Raw genomic sequence first — 19324 nt, forward strand, 5'->3', positions numbered from 1 at the left:
TGAAACTCAATATTAGGAAGGTGTTCCAATTGTTTTGTACACTGGGTGTATGTAGAAGCTTCTTCATCAAATAAATTCTTCTTCTTCTTGAATGAAAGGACTTCTTCCTCTGAAAAAAGTCCTTTCATTCAAGCTTCCGGGTCTCACTATCTGCCATGATATTTCCTGGGAAAGCCACATTTCCAAGCTGGCCTCCAAAGCCAGTCGCCGACTGGGCATCCTCCGTCGTGCAAAGTCCTTCCTCGGCACACCTGAGCTCCTGACCACATACAAAGCTTTCGCCTGCACCGTGATGGAGTACTGCCCTCCCCTCTGGGCTGGTGCTGCTGCCTCTTACCTTTCTCGGCTTCACGCTGTGGAGACGAAGGCATTTCGGATCATTGGCCTCTCCTGCAATGAAGCCGAGTCTTTGGGTCTCTCATTCTCTCACCAAAGGTAAGACGGTTGTCTTTCTGTCTTCTGCCATCTCCTCTCAGGCCTCGCCCCCCCCTGCTCTGTTTGAGATATGTCCCCAACATATTTCTGCAGGGAGATCAAGGTCCGTCAGCAACCCCTTTCTGGTCAAACTACCAAAATCACGAATCACTGCTCACCTTCACTCTTTCATTCCTCTTTTTTTTCCCCACCTCTGGAACAAACTCCCACACTCTCTTCAATCCTACTCTTCCCTCCAGATTTCCAAACAGCTGTTCTCCACCATCTATTATCTTCCCCCATCCAAAACCACGATCTTTTCTACCCCCACTAATCCACCCCAAACCCACCTCCTTCAAATTCCCTGCTTTCCTTCCTGAAAGTCCCTGTAGTGTCCATCTTGTTTTCCCTGTGTACCCCCATCCCATCCCTCTCCCTTCCACAGATCTCCTCATGTCTCTGTTCCCCATTGTTTTGTTCTTCCCTCTCCCACCCCTCATCTCCTGCTCCCCTTGTTGGACGTTCTGTGTGTTAGCTCTCATACGAGCCTCGACAGTGTATAAAATAAATAAATAAATAAATAAATAAAAAAGAAGTAGCCTTTGGGTTTAAAAGACATTTTAGAACCAGCCCGCTGACGTTTTAAATATGGAGAATACAAGGGGCGTTCAAAGCGTTCTCAGGGCATGAAACAAGTCCCAGGGGCAATTCCAGGAATTGGGTCAGGGGGTTCCAAATAACAGAAAATCTAAGTCATATGAACGTGATGAAAACTTTATTGCAGCTTTCAAATTAATGCACATTCACATATTCTTTGATAGGCATGTATTGTGCAAAAAGATATAAAAGTTAATTAATTTAATATTTAAATGCATAACTAAAAATAAAATAGCTTGAATTCAATAAACTTCAAATTTCAATCTTAAATATCATGACTAGTGAGACCTACCTGAGTGATGGTAGTGCCTATATGACATACAAGCAACTATATGACATACTAGAAGGAGTTCTGGGTGACCAGGGAACCCCTGGGTTTGCCACTGTAATGGTAAATATTTTTTTGTTGGGGGGGGGGGGTTCCGGGCAACCAGGAAGCCCCCATGGATTTGCCACTGAGTCCTGTCATTTATATTCATGATGTATAAATCAAAAATCTAGTGTAGACATATATATATATATATATATATATATATATATATATATATATATATATATATATATATATATATATATATATATATATATATATATATATATATATATATATATATATATATATATATACATATATACATATATACATACAGTGGGACCCTCTTAATAGAATCACTTTGGGCCGGACAAATTTGATTCTAATAAGCGGGTGATTCTAATATCCGAGTTCACCAGAGTTGTGGAGTATCAAGCGGATCAAATGTCGAGTACACATACGGAGACAAATACTCAGCATTTAGTTTGATTTATATGACACACTTGCTCAAAACAATGCAACTTACTACTGAAAATAAAACAATGACACGTACAGTACATATGTACTTTTCAAAGCAAAACAACATAGGTTTGTCGATGAGCCTACTCTGTAATGAAAAAAATTGTCGATTGTTGCCAGCTTTAACGAGTCTGTGGCAATGGCGGTGACCTCCTTGTCAAGTTTGCGCAGGAAGGCCATGTCACTGAACCCATGTGATAGCAAACCAAGCCTGATCGTCTTAGCTGCAGACATCATTTCCTTGATGGTCGGGACAGAGATCTCCTCTTCCTCCTCTTCCTCCACTTTAGTGTCGGCGTCATAGTCTGCGTCAGTAGCAATTCCCATTTCGCGTTGGACTGCCGAAATGATGGCTTCGTCTGTGACATCATCGTCTGTGGTTTGGAGAGTGGCGTCCATGTTGACGAAGTCCTGCCATTGGTCGGGATCCATTTGAAGAGGGTTGGCTAACTCGTCGTCGTCATTGCTCTCTACCCTTTCGCCTTCGCTTGCCGCTCCGATGAAAATTCCTCCTTTGCGCCAGCAGTTCACTATGCCGGTAGTCTTCACATCATTCCATGCTGCGTCCGTAAACAGCATAGCGTCGAGGATCGTTATCTTTTTCGCCAAGTCACTCGCTGTCATTGCTCCATCCTCGTTGTCAATCTCAGTGAGCACTTTTCGTCGCATGGCACGGCGGTAATGAGCTTTGAATGAACGGATAATTCCCTGATCTAACGGTTGAAGAACAGAGGTTGTGTTCAGCGGGAGAAATGCCACAGTAATGTTCGACAGTTGAAGTGATTGGGGATGTGCCGGACAGTTGTCGATGAGAAGCAACGCTTTCTGGTCATGACGCCGAAGCTCGCGATTCCACTCATCGAGCCATTCAGTGAAGAGGAAACCTGTCATCCATGCGGAGGAATTGGCTCTGTAGCGAACTGGAATTGTTTTGAGGCCTTTGAAACACCGTGGATTCTTGCTTTTACCAATACCGAAAGGAGGACGCTTAGAACCAGTCATCGAGCAGCAAAAAAGCACCGTGATTCTTTCCTTTGGCTTTTTCCCACCGCAGTGCTGATCTCCCTTGAAGAGGAACGTTCTGTCTGGTAAGGCCGGAAAATACAACCCGGTTTCGTCAGCATTCCAGATCTCATCAGCCGTGAAGCCTTCTACGAGATCCGGAAACACGTGGTCCAGCCATTGTTGTTTCCCTCCTACGTCAGCCGCCGCTACCTCTCCGTGAAGTTTCTTGTGGACGATTCCATGTCTTTTCTTGAACCGGTCAATTCAGCCATTTGTCGCACTGAACTTCTTGTTGTTGAACTTTTCCGCGAACTGAGCCGCTTTCTCCCGCATCAGAGGTCCAGAAAGCGGTGCTTCCTTTTCTCTAGAAGTTTGAATCCACTTGACCATTGCTGATTCGACATTGGGTGCGTTGCCGCTTCGCTTGCGTTTCTGAGAAGAAGACGAATCCACTTGACCTTTCAGAATGGCCTCTCGATCTTTCAGAATCTTGCATAGGATCGGCTAGTTAATTTCCAACTTGTCTGCAGCTTCTCGTTGGCTCATTCTGGGCAAAGCATCATAGTCCCTCAGGATTTGTGCTTTATCAATGTTTGAACGATCTGTCCGCTTTCGTTTTCTGTCCATCGTGGAAATGACGACATGCCTAGTGCTTAGACTGCAGCTGTCAGCCGTCTGCTTATCTGTACAATGACTACCGAAATCACTGTAGTGGCATAGCGTTATTTTTAGCGTGACGTCAGCCGCCTGGTGGCAAAAGTTGGAACTGTGCGGCCAGTAGGCGCTGAACTGTCGAAGTGGATGGCCAGCAGCTGATTCTATTAAGCGGGTTTTTGATTCTAATAAACGGGAAAAATTGTGTACATTTAGAGACAATGGAATCGGTCTCAACGATTTTGATTCTATAATACGGGTGATTCTATTAACCGTGATTCTATTAAACGGGTCCCACTGTATATACATATATACATATATACATATATACATATATATATATATATATATATATATATATATATATATATATATACATATATATACATACTGGATTTATGATTTATATATCATGAACATCTCGATCAATTGAGTGTGTAACAGAAAGACCGATTGAGTGCGAAGGATTAAATTGATGGACCACTAGATAGGGTGGCATTGAGAATCTGGCAGCTGGCAACCCCTCCACAGTGTTTGTGGAATTTTGGGGAAAGGGCACGCGCAGTACATCTGCACCATTTTACTAGCACAGAGAGTCAGACCCCTCATCTGCATGCGCCTCAGGGTGAGAATGCTCCACAATTTAAGGCTTTGTTTCACAAGCTTCGTCACTAAAGCCTAGTCCAGCGCTACAGACTTCACTCTTTATGTATATCAAGTTCCTCCCCTTTCTCACATCCATCCTGCTCCATTCTTCTCCGAGCCTGGCCCACACACAGCCTTTGAGAAAAGCTTTTGATCTCATTTTCCATATACGAGTGTCCCCGTCCTGCCCCCGGCCCCCCGCACCCCAGCCAGGCCAGCCTGCTGTACGCAGTGATTTATAAATTAATTTCATTTCAGGAACATTAAATTTTTTTTGCCTATTTAGCGATATATTCTCGGTTTTATCGACAATAAACATGCGAACACGTCTTGCGCAGATTTTCCCATCAGTACTGTATGGCATTTTTCATCTGATCCGTGCATTGTGTAATACTAATACACTCACCGACCATTGTAGATTATACAATTAAAAATGATTTCTCTCCAACACAAGGAACAAACTCCCCGAATACTCAACCGGGGGTTTTCGTTCCTGAATATTAATAAAACATGGTTTGTCCGAATTTATGAACACCGTGGTGTTTATGGCCCACAACGATCTCATGTATTGGTCTAGGAGGGCATCCCGATCCTTGCTGGGGTTTTCACATCACCTAACAGCTCGAGTTCACATCCACATGGATTACTTTGGAACACAGGAAGAAGATTGCTTTGCTAGTTGTTGGAAATATCAAGAAATAAAGGAAATAATTTTCTTTGTAATGTGTATTCACAACATTTGTCGTGTCAAACTTTGCTTTATATTACCCGTTATGAGTATTAGGTGAAGTCCAGAGCATATGAAAATAAGGTCAAGGTGTTCAGTTTCCTTCCCTATCGGGGAAATCGACTTTTGTAAAGTTATCTTCACCTTTACTGTTCTAAATTACACCACATACCTCAAACTCTCTTACCGCAGGGAGGTCGGTGGTCTTTCTGTCTTCCACTGTCTCCTCTCCGGTATTGCCACCCCCTCCCCCCCCCATATTTCCGCAGGGTGCTCAAGGCCCACCAACAACCCCCTTTCTGGTAAAACTACCAAAATCACGAATCACTGCTCACCTTCACTCTTTCATTCCTCTTTTTCCCCGCATTTGGAATAAACTCCCGCACTCTCTTCAATCCCACTCTTCCCTCCAGGCCTTCAAAACAGCTGTTCACCACCACCTCTTATCATCCCCCATCCAAAACCTTGATCTTTTCAACCCCCGTTAATCCACCCCAACCCCACCTCCTTCAAATTCGCTGCTTTCCTTCCTGAAAGTCCCTGTAATGTCCATCTTGTATATCCCGTGTTCCCCGCCCCATCCCTCTCCCTTCCACAGATCTCCTAATGTCTCTGATCCCCACTGTTCTATCCTTCCCTCTCCCGCCCCTCTTGTTTCCTGCCCCCCTTGCTGTGTGTTGTGTGTTAGCTCTCATACGAGCGGAACAGTGCATACAAAAAAATACAATATTAAAAAAATACAATATTACTCTATGTGGCTTTACATTGTAATTAAATGTCATTTAAAATCCTTTTTCATCTTATATTCATTTTGTCGTTCTTTAATTCTCAAGCATCTGCTCGCCTAAGGATCAAATACTGTGTTTGTTATATGTTGAATTTGTATGGCCTGTTTGATGCTCCCATCTGAGCACTTACTGGTAGAAGGTCCACCGAGGACGTCAATGAAAGGGTGTTGCTTTGCAGGCATTAGCTGCAAAGGAACATTGTAGGAACTATTATATAATATTAAATTGATATATACTGTTATATACTGTAAAACACACACACACACACACACACACACACACACACACACACACACACACACACACACACACACACACACACACACACACACACACACACACGCCTTCACTGATGGGGATATTAAGGGAGGGAGGTCAGAGGAGTGGGGAGGGAGGTTTGAGAGTGAGGAGGGAATATATGAAATAAGGTTTTTTCAGTTGGGATCCATCCAGCAGGACCATACTTTCGAAAGAGTGTTGGTGCTACCAAAGCAGTCTCCCGGGCTATGGGGCACAATCCTGGATGGATTGTCACTGTGACACAGGACACTCAAATGGCTCAATCATCCATGCAAGCTGGAACTCATTTTACCGACGTCAGAAGGATGACAGGCTGAGTTAACCCCACCTGGTATTAATTCAACAGCGAGCAGGATTTGAACTCAGGACCTGAGGATCCCAAGCCCACTATCCTTACTATTAAGCCAACACCAGGCATGGGTTATTTAAAACCTACAACATATATCTGTGCAGTGTCTATGTTGTGTTGTGTTGTCCTCTCCTGTCATGTCACTGAACTACTCCCTCAACCGTTTGTGAAATCGTACCAAACATCCGAGCTGTACATTCCTCTCCTGTGTTTATTTATACCAACGGTATTTTTTTGAAATTAAAAAAAGAATTTTTTAAATTATATATATATATATATATATATATATATATATATATATATATATATATATATATATATATATATATATATGCAAGATATGTCAAGATCAGACCCGATTACTGAAGGGGGTACGAGGAAGCAGATGCCACTCCAGCTATTGCTGCAAGCATCCTGACCAACAAGAAATACCTGCCACACATTACCCTGTCTGCGGTACACAAAACAGTTCTGGGTGAAGCCAGGAAGAATTTGAATTTTAAAAATGCTCTTCTGGCTGAAGAGCTGCATCGGCTCCACCTATTAGGCACGAGCTTATAAAACTGGGAATTAAATTATCTTTCCAGTTTTGGCTGCAGCGCAATCAATCCTACAGACATGTAGGGGGCTGTAGGTCTGTTAACGTCATGTTTAATAGGTGGGACCGATGCAATTGTTTACCCAGAAGAGCCTTTAAAAAAATACGTGTGTGTGTGTGTGTGTGTGTGTGTGTGTGTGTGTGTGTGTGTGTGTGTGTGTGTGTGTGTGTGTGTGTGTGGAGTGGTGTGTGCCATCCCTCAGATGCTGGTGTCCATCTGCCAGCCTGAGTTGGTTGATGTTCTGGATCTCACGGTCCCCTTCACAAAGAGTAGGTTAGTTATCACAGGCATCCTGGCTGAATTCCCAATTAATGTGACCTTCAGTCAAACGGCAGGCCTGTTCAACCAGTTCGTCAAAGACTTGGGCCAAACAAGCATCATTTGCATCATTTTGATAAGTTTGCACACCATGTGATCCAGTGGCGACTTGTCCAGGATTTGTTCTTTACTGTGGAAACGTTCCCGACCTGTCATGAGTGTGCTGATACGATAGCAACAGTAGGAGCCACCACCAACCGGCAACCACCACCAACCGGCAACCACCACCATTACATTGTATACTGGGGCGTTTTCATGATCGTACCATTTTGAGTCCAGTAAATAATTGGCGGCAAAATGTAAAATCACTAATAAGACCATTACAAGTGAGCCATCCAGATCCAACCCAGGGCAACTTCCAATGTCAGGCAACGGACTTGTTGATCAATTCTCATCTTCTTCTGGCGGCGGAGCAGTACCGGAGGATGTCAAATGTAAACTGTCAAGACAATGAGAAGGTATTTCAAAAGCAAAGTCGTCTCACTCCTGTTATGGAAACCAAATAATGGCTTCTCTGCTTCACAACGACCGAATGAACCCACAATGTAACGATTATTTTTTACTAAGTGCCAAGGGAGAACGAAAAGAATTGCATTTCAGAGAGTGTTGATTACATAATTGCAATGTATCGTTTTCCTTTCATGTGGAAGATCATAAAACCATTTTAGGTTGTTACACCATGATCGCTAACAGCCGCTAAGCGATCCACCAACATTATAAGCACCAGGATAGGCCACTTGGGGTCCACAATGCACAAACACCTGTCTTGGACATGGCTACTTGAATGTCTGGTGAACTACCACCCAGCAGGGAAAACAAGATGACTCTGATGGTGAAGTATTTTTCGTTAAAAGTGACTTTACATTCTGTCATTACCTCCATCACCGAAGGTGGATGGAGGTTATGTTTCCACCCGTCTGTTTGTTACTTGGCGAAAAAAAAAATTTTGGCCAAATATGTTGGTCCGTAGAGTTTATCTGTTTATTTGTCACACGATGTTTGGCCACAGCTTTCAAGAAATCGTCCTGAATTATTTTTGTGTATGTAAGTGACCGGCCAAGGACAGCAACCCATAATTTGTGAAGATCCGAATGCGGATCCGAGAATTTTTCAATGATTCTTCACTATTGAGAGCTCGAGCCAAAAACGATATAGAGTATGATGTATCAAAAAGGTGTGTACGGATTCGGATGATACTTGGTGGACACGTTGGGTGTGTCACAAGGAAGAATTGATTCAATTTTGTTGAAGATCCGAACAAGATCCGGATATGAGAATTGTTTAATTTTTAGCTCACCGGGAACATAATTCCGAGGAGCTTGTGGGATGGTGAGTTATCCGTCAGTCCGTCCATTCGGCCGTCCACAAACGCTTGCAACTTCTTCTCTGAAACCACACACACAATTTCTATGAAACGTGACCACAACCTTCATCAGCAGTGATGTACTAAAGTATGTTCATACCATTACACCAGAGAGTTGGTGTCAAAGCCACCCAATGCTCGTCTGCTTATACATTTATCGTTTTTAGCTCGCCTGTTCGAAGAACAGAGAGCTATAGCGATACCCCCAGCGTGAGCATGAGTGTGAAAATGTTAAAGTTTTTGGTGCAAGTTATTTCCTTTCTCATGTTTTTATTTACCACACTATTTTTTACTGATTACAATATACAAATACATGTATTGCTTTAAAATTATTTGGATCAGACTTCACTGCAATGCTTTATAAAAAAATATTATTAGACTAATCTTTTAAAAACGATAAATGTATAAACAGGCGAGCATTGGGTGGCTTTGACACCACTCTGGTTAAAAGACTAGTATAATAATATTTTTTATAAAGCATTGCAGTAAAGTCTGATCCAAATAATTTTAAAGCAATATATGTATTTGTATATTGTAATCAGTAAAAAATAGTGTGGAAGATAAAAACATTAGAAAGGAAATAACTTGCACCAAAAACTTTAACATTTTCACACTCACGCTGACGCTCATGCTCACTCTGGGGGTATCGCGATAGCTCTCTGTTCTTCGAACAGGCGAGCTAAAAAAATTTAAAAATCATTTGTTCATTTCAACTTCACTACACCAATAATATACCCCAAAGGAACCTCCATGCCAAATATCAGCATCCTAGTACACATTAAATGAATGGCAAGCTTCTAAATAACTTGCACCAAAAACTTTAACATTTTCATGCTGACGCTCACGCTCAGGCTCACGCCAGGGGTATCGCTATAGCTCTCTGTTCTTCGAACAGGCGAGCTAATAAAATCGGAGTCCAAGGGGATCTACGGGGGAGGAGGGGGGTTTACCCTGAAATAGGTATTAGCTTTCTTCTCAGAAACTACACAGACAATTCCGATGAAACTTGACCACAAACTTCATTACCCGTGGTGTACTAAAGTTTGTTCATGAAATAAAAAAAAAGTTGGGGTCGAAAGGGATGGGTGGTTGCCCCCCAAAATATGCATTTGCCTTCTTCTCCAAAACTAGACAAACAATTTCGATTAAATTTCACTACAACCTTCATCACCTGTGATATACTAAAGTTTGTTCACACCATTAAAATTAAAAAAAAAATAATCATGCCCTAATGGGGTCGACCAAGGGTTTCCACCCAAAATATGTATTTGCTTTCTACTCAGGAACTATACACACAATTTTGATGAAACTTGACCACAACCTTCATCACCTGTGATAGACCAAAGTTTGTTCACACCATTAAAAAAAATAAAAAATAAAAAATAAATATCGGGCCCGAATGGGTCTACCAAGGTCTACCAATGTCTACCAATCCTTGGTCTACCAAGGATTTCCCCCCAAAACATGTATTTGCTTTCTACTCATGAACTATACACACAATTTTGATGAAACATGACCACAACCTTCATCATCTGTGATGTAACAAAGTTTGTTTACGCTGTTTGAAATTTTTTTAAAAATCAGGGACGAAGGTGGTTTACAGTGGGGGCGGGGGGGGGGGTTGCCCTCGAAAAATAGTTATTTGCTACATTCATTCATTGGTACATTTTTCTGATTCCATCGCACGTTGACTTGCTCCTCAGTTCCATTATTCTACGAGGTAAGCGCCCAGGGGTATTTGCCACTTTTTTAACCATGATAATATGGCAAACGGCTCGCAAATCGGGCGTTATCAAACATATTTTGCTTTGAAACTCACAAAGAGAAACCAAATAACCTTTGTAAAGCAAACCCGAAAACCAAATGCTTCAGAAACAGTCACGAGGACAAAGGAAAACTCAACCTTCATAAGATATCAAAATTTTCCACCACGGTGCCAGAACTTGCATGGCATGTCCACACAACTGCAGATAGTTCCTGCAGTTCAAAATCTACCCATATATACCACATACATGTGTGCTGTATACATACCTCTACCTTGTAGTAACTGTCGACTGTACGTCTCGATTGGGACACGATCTGTTCCGCTATCGACTGTGGGGCACTCCATAAGTGGCTTAAGCATTCAAGCAAGCACTCCAACGGAGTGCTTGCTGGCTTGGCAAGCGATTACAAATTGCCGTCGATAAACGATGCACCCGGAAACACCCAAGCAATGTCTGAATTGGACAAATGAACACTTTCTTAGCGTTGGAACTGCTGCTAATTCAAATCTGGAGCTTAAATTTTGTAACTATCCCACCCCCTCCCGGAGGGAGGGAGCGGGATATTGTAATCGTTCGGTTTGTTACTTGATGAAATCTACGATTTTGTCAAGCATGTTGGTCGGTTCAGTTTGTGCGTTTGTTTGTTTGTTTGTTTGTTTGTTTGTGTGTACGTCTCGCTCTACAGGTCGCATTTCGAGTCGGAATGTCATGGAACTTCACCAATGGACTTATTGGCCACCAGAATAGAACCCTATAACTTTTGGCATGTCAAGGTCAAGAAAAATTCCTGAAAATCGCGAAAATCTGTATCTTTTCGCATGGGCCGATTTTCAAAAATTCATGTCTCCACCAAATCTTAACGGATTCCTTTCAAATTTAAAACACGGACGGAGGAGGGGAGTATCTTTGACTGGATTAAAAATTCGTCACATCCGTTACGGATTACGGAGGTGACAAGTATTTTACTTTAATTTTTTGTTTTTTTGGTTTGTTTACCCTAAAAACTATGTTTAACCCCAAAAATACCTATCATCGCTCAATATTCTCGATGGTACGCGATCTTGTTGAATTTCTTCAAGTCCTGGCCCTATGGGCCATTTTTATTTGTCTGTTTGTTTGTCTGTCTGTCTGTTAGTCCAACTTTACAGCAAAACGGCTTTAGCAAACACTATCAAATTTAATCCACAGGTGGGCAATGAACCTTGGACGACCCCATTAACTTTTGGGTCCAATTGGATCAAAGGTCAAGGTCAAGGTCACAAAAAGATCAAAATCGTTTTTCGCTCATAACTTCGTCAAAAATGATCTGATTTACTTCAAACTAAGCTTATAGTGAACCTTATTCTATTTGTCACTTATAATCCTACCCATTCCTACAGTGAAAAATGCATATTTGTGAAGATCGGTAGGGTCCGAAGTTTTGGGGGTCATGGTCATCGGTCAAAATTACAAATTTTCCATTAAAACTAAAACATGGTTACGAAAATACAACTTTACGGAAAAACGGCTGGCTCAAACACTGTCAAATTGTATCCACAGGTGGGTAATGAACTTCGGACGACCCCATTAACTTTTGGGTCCAATTGGATCAAAGGTCAAGGTCAGTCACGAAAAGGTCAAAATCTTTTTCGCTCATAACTTCGTCAAAAATGGTTTAATTGACTTTAAACTAAGACTAAAATATTCCTTATAATCAACATTCAGGTTAAGGATATATCAAATTTACATTTGATCCCAAAAATAACTTTATGCCTTAAATGGGCAGGATTTGTTGTGCCTGGCACTACTTGTTCTTCTTACTTTAAGAGATTCTCAAGGTCATGGCATGTGCGGAAATGAAATAAAGCCACGAACGTTGGCGACTCTGGGCGTTTATAAGCATTGCAATATACCCAGCGATTCATAGCTATGATGAAAAGGCATTCGATTATAATACGAGTGAGGAAAGTGAAAAAAAAAGCTGTCGTTAAGAAATCGTGGACTGGTAGTGTATAAACACAGGTAGTGTATAAATATACACAGGTAGTGTATAAACTCGGTTATGTGCTTTCTGGTCTCGGTTCCTTTCAGGGCCTGACTGTAAACTGTAGTTCTGATGATCCGCAGGCCGGGCGATTCTCAGTTGATGGACTGACTTCTGGAGGGGGACATTGAGCCAGCTGTTCCATCCATTTGCATTAGCTTGTGGATGCCAACGTTAGCACAATGCCTTTCAAAAAGAGCAGGTAATTGCACGCCAATACCGTGACAAAATTTATCAACCATAATCTATGGGGGCAAAGCATCAGGAGCAGATCCACGCTCTCAGAATTGATGCAAACCTGCGGCTGCAGATGCAAACACAGAAGCAAATTGCTGAGAAAATCCAAACTATAATTATGCTGAGACGTGGACTATGGACTGACCACAAGAGCTATTGATGTGATTCACGACCAAGACCACCTGCAATTCACTGTGGCTGCACCAAAATTCTCTGGAAAATGTTTTGTGAAACCTTTGCTCTCCATGTCCCTCAAAAACTTGGAATGGCACTACTGACTTGCTACAACGTGATTACAAAACGCACACATACATATGTAACTCATCAGTACAATGATTAGAATGCTCTCTCTGCAAGAAGGTCACATTATGTAACCAGATGTAGACCGGGTGGTTTAATTGTCTCCAATATTCCTTTGTTTTCAGACAAAAAAAAGTTTTGTTCCTTGCACTTCATTTATTGTATTTTTGCATGCTCATGTTGTCTGAAAACTTTGGCTAATGCAAGCTGGTCCGACGACATCTTGTGATGCCTGATGATGGTCAATCACAATGAGAGGTACATCAATGTGCTGGAGAATCACACATAGTGGATGGAAAACCTGTGGAGTGTGTGACATTTACTGTGTAGTATGGGCAGTATGGATCACAAGAAGTTGATTTTTAACTTTCTGTGATGCAAAGAACATTAATAACATGAATGGAAACGTGATTATATAAATCCAAGATTAATGTTGCAAGTGGAACTTTGAAGCAATGAAAGTAGAAAAATAGGACCGACTGTCTTGAAGCTCACCTGGACCAGGAGCAAGTCACTCAAACCCCCCCGCAGACCCCCAGACCCGGAATTTATTTTAATGCCGTGAACAAACTTTGGTACATCATGGGTGATGAAGGTTGTGGTCAAGTTTCATCGAAGTTGTGTGTGTAGTTTCGGAGAAGAGAGAAAATACCCATGTTGGGGGGTCAATAACCCACCCATAGATACCTTTAATGAGTGCATATTTTGATGCGTTCGATAAACTTTGGCATGCCTGGTGTTGGCTTTATGGTTAGTGTGGTGGGATTGGGATCCCAGGATCCTGAGTTCAAATTCCCCTTGGCTTTTGAATTAATACCAGGTGTGCTTTTGTTGTTGTTTAGTTTTTTTGTGTTATTCTGTATTTGCATCAGGACAGTAATGTCACCCCGCCTGTTTGGGAAGTAACCGCCAGTCCCCCATGAGGGCCACTTTTTAAGCGGTGTCGCAGTTTCACTGCACAACTTCCTTCCAACACGGTGCAATTTTTTTTCCCCCAGGATATTTGACAAAATAACAAATCATAAAAAAGGAGTCGGATACAAAAAAATGAAGTGGGCGGGGACGATCAACTGGTGTTTTAATATATATATATATATATATATATATATATATATATATATATATATATATATATATATATATATATATATATATATATATATATTTGGCCTAGATCTTACACGCTCCCTTATCATTCAGGAAATTTGACTCAAGATTATTTTGGTAATGTTACAACTTAATTAACTTTATTACTGAATTACTGTCTTCGGTAAATAATAACACAATAATGTCACTGCACCTCCACCCCCCCTCCGAGTATCCCAATGTGTCTCATTCCTGTGTTCCTGAACGCTTAATCGGCCGATGACGAGTTACGAGGGGGCGTAAATTTGACATCTCGCCCCGAATGGTATTTTTCCTCGATACGCCACTGGGTGAGTGACCCGTGACAATGGGAAAACACGGTTCGTAAACTTACACAATGTGTAAGCACACCCTGCTAGTATCGATACTAATAAAAGGCAATGTGTGTGTATATGTGTGTCAGTGTGCCTCCTCCACAACTCCAAAACAATAAAACTTTGCATGCATACCTGAAACTGTGCATGTATACCAAGAAAACTCCAAGGAAGAACGAGAGTGAAAATTGAGTGTTTGGGTTAATTAAAACATCCCTTTTGAAGATAACTAATGGCCTTATTAAATTTTGTCCTTCATCCGGAAATCCTCGGTCACCTCGCTGTCTGGGGTCTTAAGGCATTTCCTGGGTAACCTCACTGGGGTCTGAAGCCGCCATGTTTTTTGGCCTGCTCAACCTTACCATGACTTGGAACAGGCCACAACGATTTCTTAACAATAAAGTTTATTTTTCACTTTCCTCACTCATATCGAATGCCTGTTCATTGCAGATATGAATAGTTGTGCACATCACTTTTGTAAGTTCTATAAGTTTTCAAATTAGGAGCTTGGAGTGATTTCATGAGACAATTTCCCATGATGTACTCTCACGGACTAATTGAAGTGTATTGTTAAGGATTCAGCAGTGTCGGGATTCGCACCCGACTCTTTGAGAGGAACTGCTTTGAGAGGAACTGGCTGCTGTGTGAGTTGGCGATCGACCTTATGAGGTCGATCGCCGACAGCCAAATGTTGAAGCCAAAGGTTGAAATTCAAAAGACATTTGCAAATGTCTTCAACAGCCAAATGTTGAAGATTCGGTGTCATTTAACAGCACCGCCGTCTCCGGGGTTATAACGCCGGCTGGCTCGGCACAGGTCTCGGGTTACGCGCCTCGGATCACGATACCAACGTACACCCGTGCCTTGCCAGCTGGGGAAATAGACCCCGGTTAGAGACTGGATTTGTCAGAGACCGAGCGAAGTCTACCAGTCCGTAACCATTTTAGATTTATATCCAAATTGAGCAGATTGTTCCTCGGCACGGCACAAATAAATCCAAGGCGGCAAATCTCGTATAACTCAGCCAGATTTATTGGGGACACATCGAGGAACACGACACAAGCAAAACATTCACGACAATGTTATAATTAATCTACAACCCGTTCTTAACTTGGGAGCTACAGATTACGGGTTTTGAAGGGAACCCTAGCAAGATAAACCTTTGACAACATGCAGACAAGACACGGACAACATGCAGACAAGACATGCAGACAAGACACAGAGTACTTGGTGATGCCTCATGGACGAGAGGAAAAGTGTCAAAGGCACAATGCGGCTCGTACCAAGCCGATGTCAACGGATTCGAACACCCAAGCTCAAACACATCGCATGGCAAAATGGCGGTGTCGTCCTCCTTTTGTCGCACCACCCATGCACGCAGCCCCAGCGCGTTCAGGCCCCGTAAGGTTGACGGCACAAGAGCGGAAGGTCCACAGTGTGCTCCAGCTGGCTTTTTACAAGGTCCAGCATATGAATCCAGGCCTGGTCTGCTCACCAGATCAGGCCAAATCGGGGTGTTGGGCTCCGCAGGTGGATCTACGGGATTACAAGACGTCGTCGAGCCGTGAGGTGAGTAAGGACAGAGGCTCCATGGTTAGACGCAGGTTGAACCTGTCGATGACCTCCTCATAAGGTCGATCGCCGACTCACACAGCAGCCAGTCCTCTCAAAGCAGATTGCAGCCTCACATGAGTCGTTTCTTTACAGCAGAATCCTCACTCGACACTCAGGCTCAGTTACTCCCTCAGCAGATCGCCGACCGACGCTAACAGTTTCTCCTCCAGCCGATGGCAGACAGACCTCTTGCAGTCCCTTCCTTGCCTTTCTTTCGGCTCGCTCTTCGCGAAAGCCGATAGCAAACAGATACAGCCGTCCCTTGTACAGCCGATCGCACCCCACCTCAATGCTCTCAGTTCAACCTTCCTTTTATTTCGGCTCGCTCTTCACGAAAACCAATCGCAAACAGACACAGCCATCCCTTGTACAGCCGATCGCTCCCCCCTCTGCGCTCTCAGTTCCACCTTCCCTTCACGGCGCTCGCTTCTCTAGGCCACTCCCTCTCAGAGCGCTGGGCAGGCACTCGTTCGGAGAGGGGAAGGAAGGAGAAGAACCTCTCGGTACACCACCACCATACGAACAATGAACAGCCTCCTACATCTCCCAACACACATGTAACGTCCATTTACCGAACAACCTGGCTAAACATGCATTTAATGGGAGATCTGGGCTAATCCTATATTTAATAACACACTAAGGGTCATTTCCGCAACAATATCATCAAAATATTATTTCCATTTTTAGGATCGGATATCATCCGGACTAAATAACTGTCGTAATCTGTTGTGAAATCTGATAATTTAAAGAAATAACGAGTCTTATAATTAAGCCGATACACCTATTTACTTTAAGAAAGCAAGGCTAAGTTCCATCCCTCACCATAGACACACAAGAAAATGTGAAATTTCCAAAGCATTAAACTTTTCTTTTTCTACTGTTTGGAGAATTATATTGAGTGAACAACAAATTTAGGAACGTAACAAAATTAACCTGCTTCATTGAGCTGTATGGTTTGATGCATTCACTGCGAGACCTCAAGCCCTGCCCCCCAGAGGGACTGCCTATGCATTACGTCTGCCAGATCTGTGTCTATATTTTCAGAGGTTTCGCGAGGTTCTCCGCGAGGACGGAATCAAAGCAAATCTGGTGAAAAATAGACATTTCACAAAAAAGTTATAATGTTTGCGTGGATCCCGAACCAATGTGTACCTGGTGTTGGCTTAATGGTGAGGGTCGATAGCTTGGGATCTTAGGACCCTGAGTTAAAATCCCTCTCGGCTGTTGAATTAACACCAAGTGGGGTTGACTGCCTGCCATCCTTCTGAGGTTGGCAAAATGTGTGCCAGCTTGCTGGTATCCTGTGTTGGAGTGGTGACCCATCCAGGATTGTGCCCAACAGCCAAAGAGAATACATAGGCAGCACCAACGCTCTGCACAGAGTATGGTCCCAATGGATGGATGGAACCGATGTACCATGCGACACGTGCACTGACGAGCATGCATGGTAGGTTTTTTGTAATGTTTATTTCACGGGCAATTGAACTATGTGAAGTTTCTAGGGTTGTTCTGCATTGGCAGCAACTCTTTTGTGGATCATCATTTTTTGAACAAATTCATTTTATTTCATTAACTGCCATCATCCTGAGTGAGTGCTTCGTGCGTGTTGAAAACGGGATTTAAAGTTAAAGGTATCCTTTATGGTAGGCAGCGACAGCCTAGCCAACCATTCCTTATCAACCATTTAATTGGAGTGCTTGCATGAGTGCTAAAGCCACTTGCTGAGTGCCCATTGTCGATAGCAGTACTGCGCTATGTCATTCTGAGCAAACCATTCACTCTCTGTGGACGCTTTTGCTACGCCACGTCATTCACAGCAAGTGGCTCGTGCTCCGTCACCATGAGCGAGTGGTTCCTGCTCCACCACCCTGAGTGAATGTTTCGTGCTCTGTCACCCTGAGTGAGTGGTTCATGCTCCGTCACCCTGAGTGAGTGGTTCATGCTCAATCACTCTGAGTGAGTGGTTGTGAAATAACACCTGAAATAACACCTAACAGCTAAATTTTTTTTCAACAAGTCACACACAGCTGTTTATAAAGAATAATGTTTGTGAACATATCCCTGAAACTTCTATATAAATGCAACGTTGTTTTTCAGTGAAAGTCACTCAAGTTTTCTGGGTTGTAATCAGTAAGTACTGCACTTGGTAATCACACTGACTCCAACCTGCTAATTCCCAAGAGATTGCAGATATCAGCCAATCACGTGTGTGTTTATTTAATAAAGCATAACATATTCTTTCTGCTTACTCCCAAAGATGCACCCCTCTCTCTGTCTCTGTATATATATTGTGACGTCCACGGGACTTGAACAGTCCCGCCAACGTAGAATGAGCCGAAACGATGGAGGCGGTTTATTTGTTTATAACCCAAACATGGCGGTTCTAATCGCTCTACCGCAAACGGGACGAGGAAGGTGGCACGAGTCACTTTTCACTGAGTTGATGATGTTTATTTGTTTTTTATTATTACCAGAAATAACAAGACTCGGCAAGAAGAGGGATCCGGGGCGATTCGACGGGATGGTGTGGGATCGGGCGTGGGGAAAAACACAGACAATTCCAATGAATATACAGTTCTCAATCCCTCTAAGGCGCCAAGCACACACACACACACACACACACACACACACACACACACACACACACACACACACACACACACACACACACACACACACACACACACACACACACACACACACACACACACACACAGTAGCTATTTCTGGTGGTCAGGCTGGACCGTGGTGTGGACGCAACTGTCCCTGGATCGGCGTCGGATGAGCTGGCCTTGCTCTCGTCAGGGGGGTAGGAGAAACCGTGGTGCTGTCGACCTCCTGGTCTTGGCCCAAGTCCGCTCACAGCCACCAGGGAACCAGTTCTGGCGCCAAGTTGGAGCAGGAGAGGGAGGCAGGTCCGCCCGCCGTTCGACCCCATACTCCGAGTCAGCAGAACCCCAGAGCCAACCAAGGTGAGGCACGAGGCTCAGCAAGGCTCCAAGACACGATCAAGAACACGATCGAATCAGCACAACAACAAGGACGCTCCCCGCGCAACAGCCTCCCCACCAAAAAAAACACGATCTTTTGGTTGTAATCTTCTTCCTCTTCCCTTTCGACCCCGAACAAAACCCCCTTATCCTCCTGTCCTCGTCACCTCCAATCGAGCCGTTTATTGGCCCACTGCCGTCGCTCCCCGCCAATCGTGATCACGGGGCGGAGCCATCCACTGCACCGTCCCGTGACGTCACGGCCAGCCTCCAGAGAATACCA

At 43.3% G+C, this 19324-nt stretch overlaps 1 long non-coding RNA gene across 3 annotated transcripts in view; it reads right to left on the bottom strand.

The window, feature by feature from the left end:
* Window positions 1-19324, bottom strand: part of LOC147012990 (uncharacterized) — a 113820-nt gene that overhangs the window by 62422 nt on the left and 32074 nt on the right. For all 3 annotated transcript variants that reach the window (XR_015051145.1, XR_015051143.1, XR_015051144.1), the window contains exon 3: window positions 8586-8674. This is a non-coding gene — a long non-coding RNA (uncharacterized LOC147012990). The remainder of the gene's footprint in view (window positions 1-8585; window positions 8675-19324) is intronic.

This window comes from Eptatretus burgeri, chromosome 14 (assembly GCF_056783735.1).
Source record: "Eptatretus burgeri isolate ZD-2024b chromosome 14, Ebu_testis_v1, whole genome shotgun sequence".
Taxonomy (NCBI): Eukaryota; Metazoa; Chordata; class Myxini; order Myxiniformes; family Myxinidae; genus Eptatretus; species Eptatretus burgeri.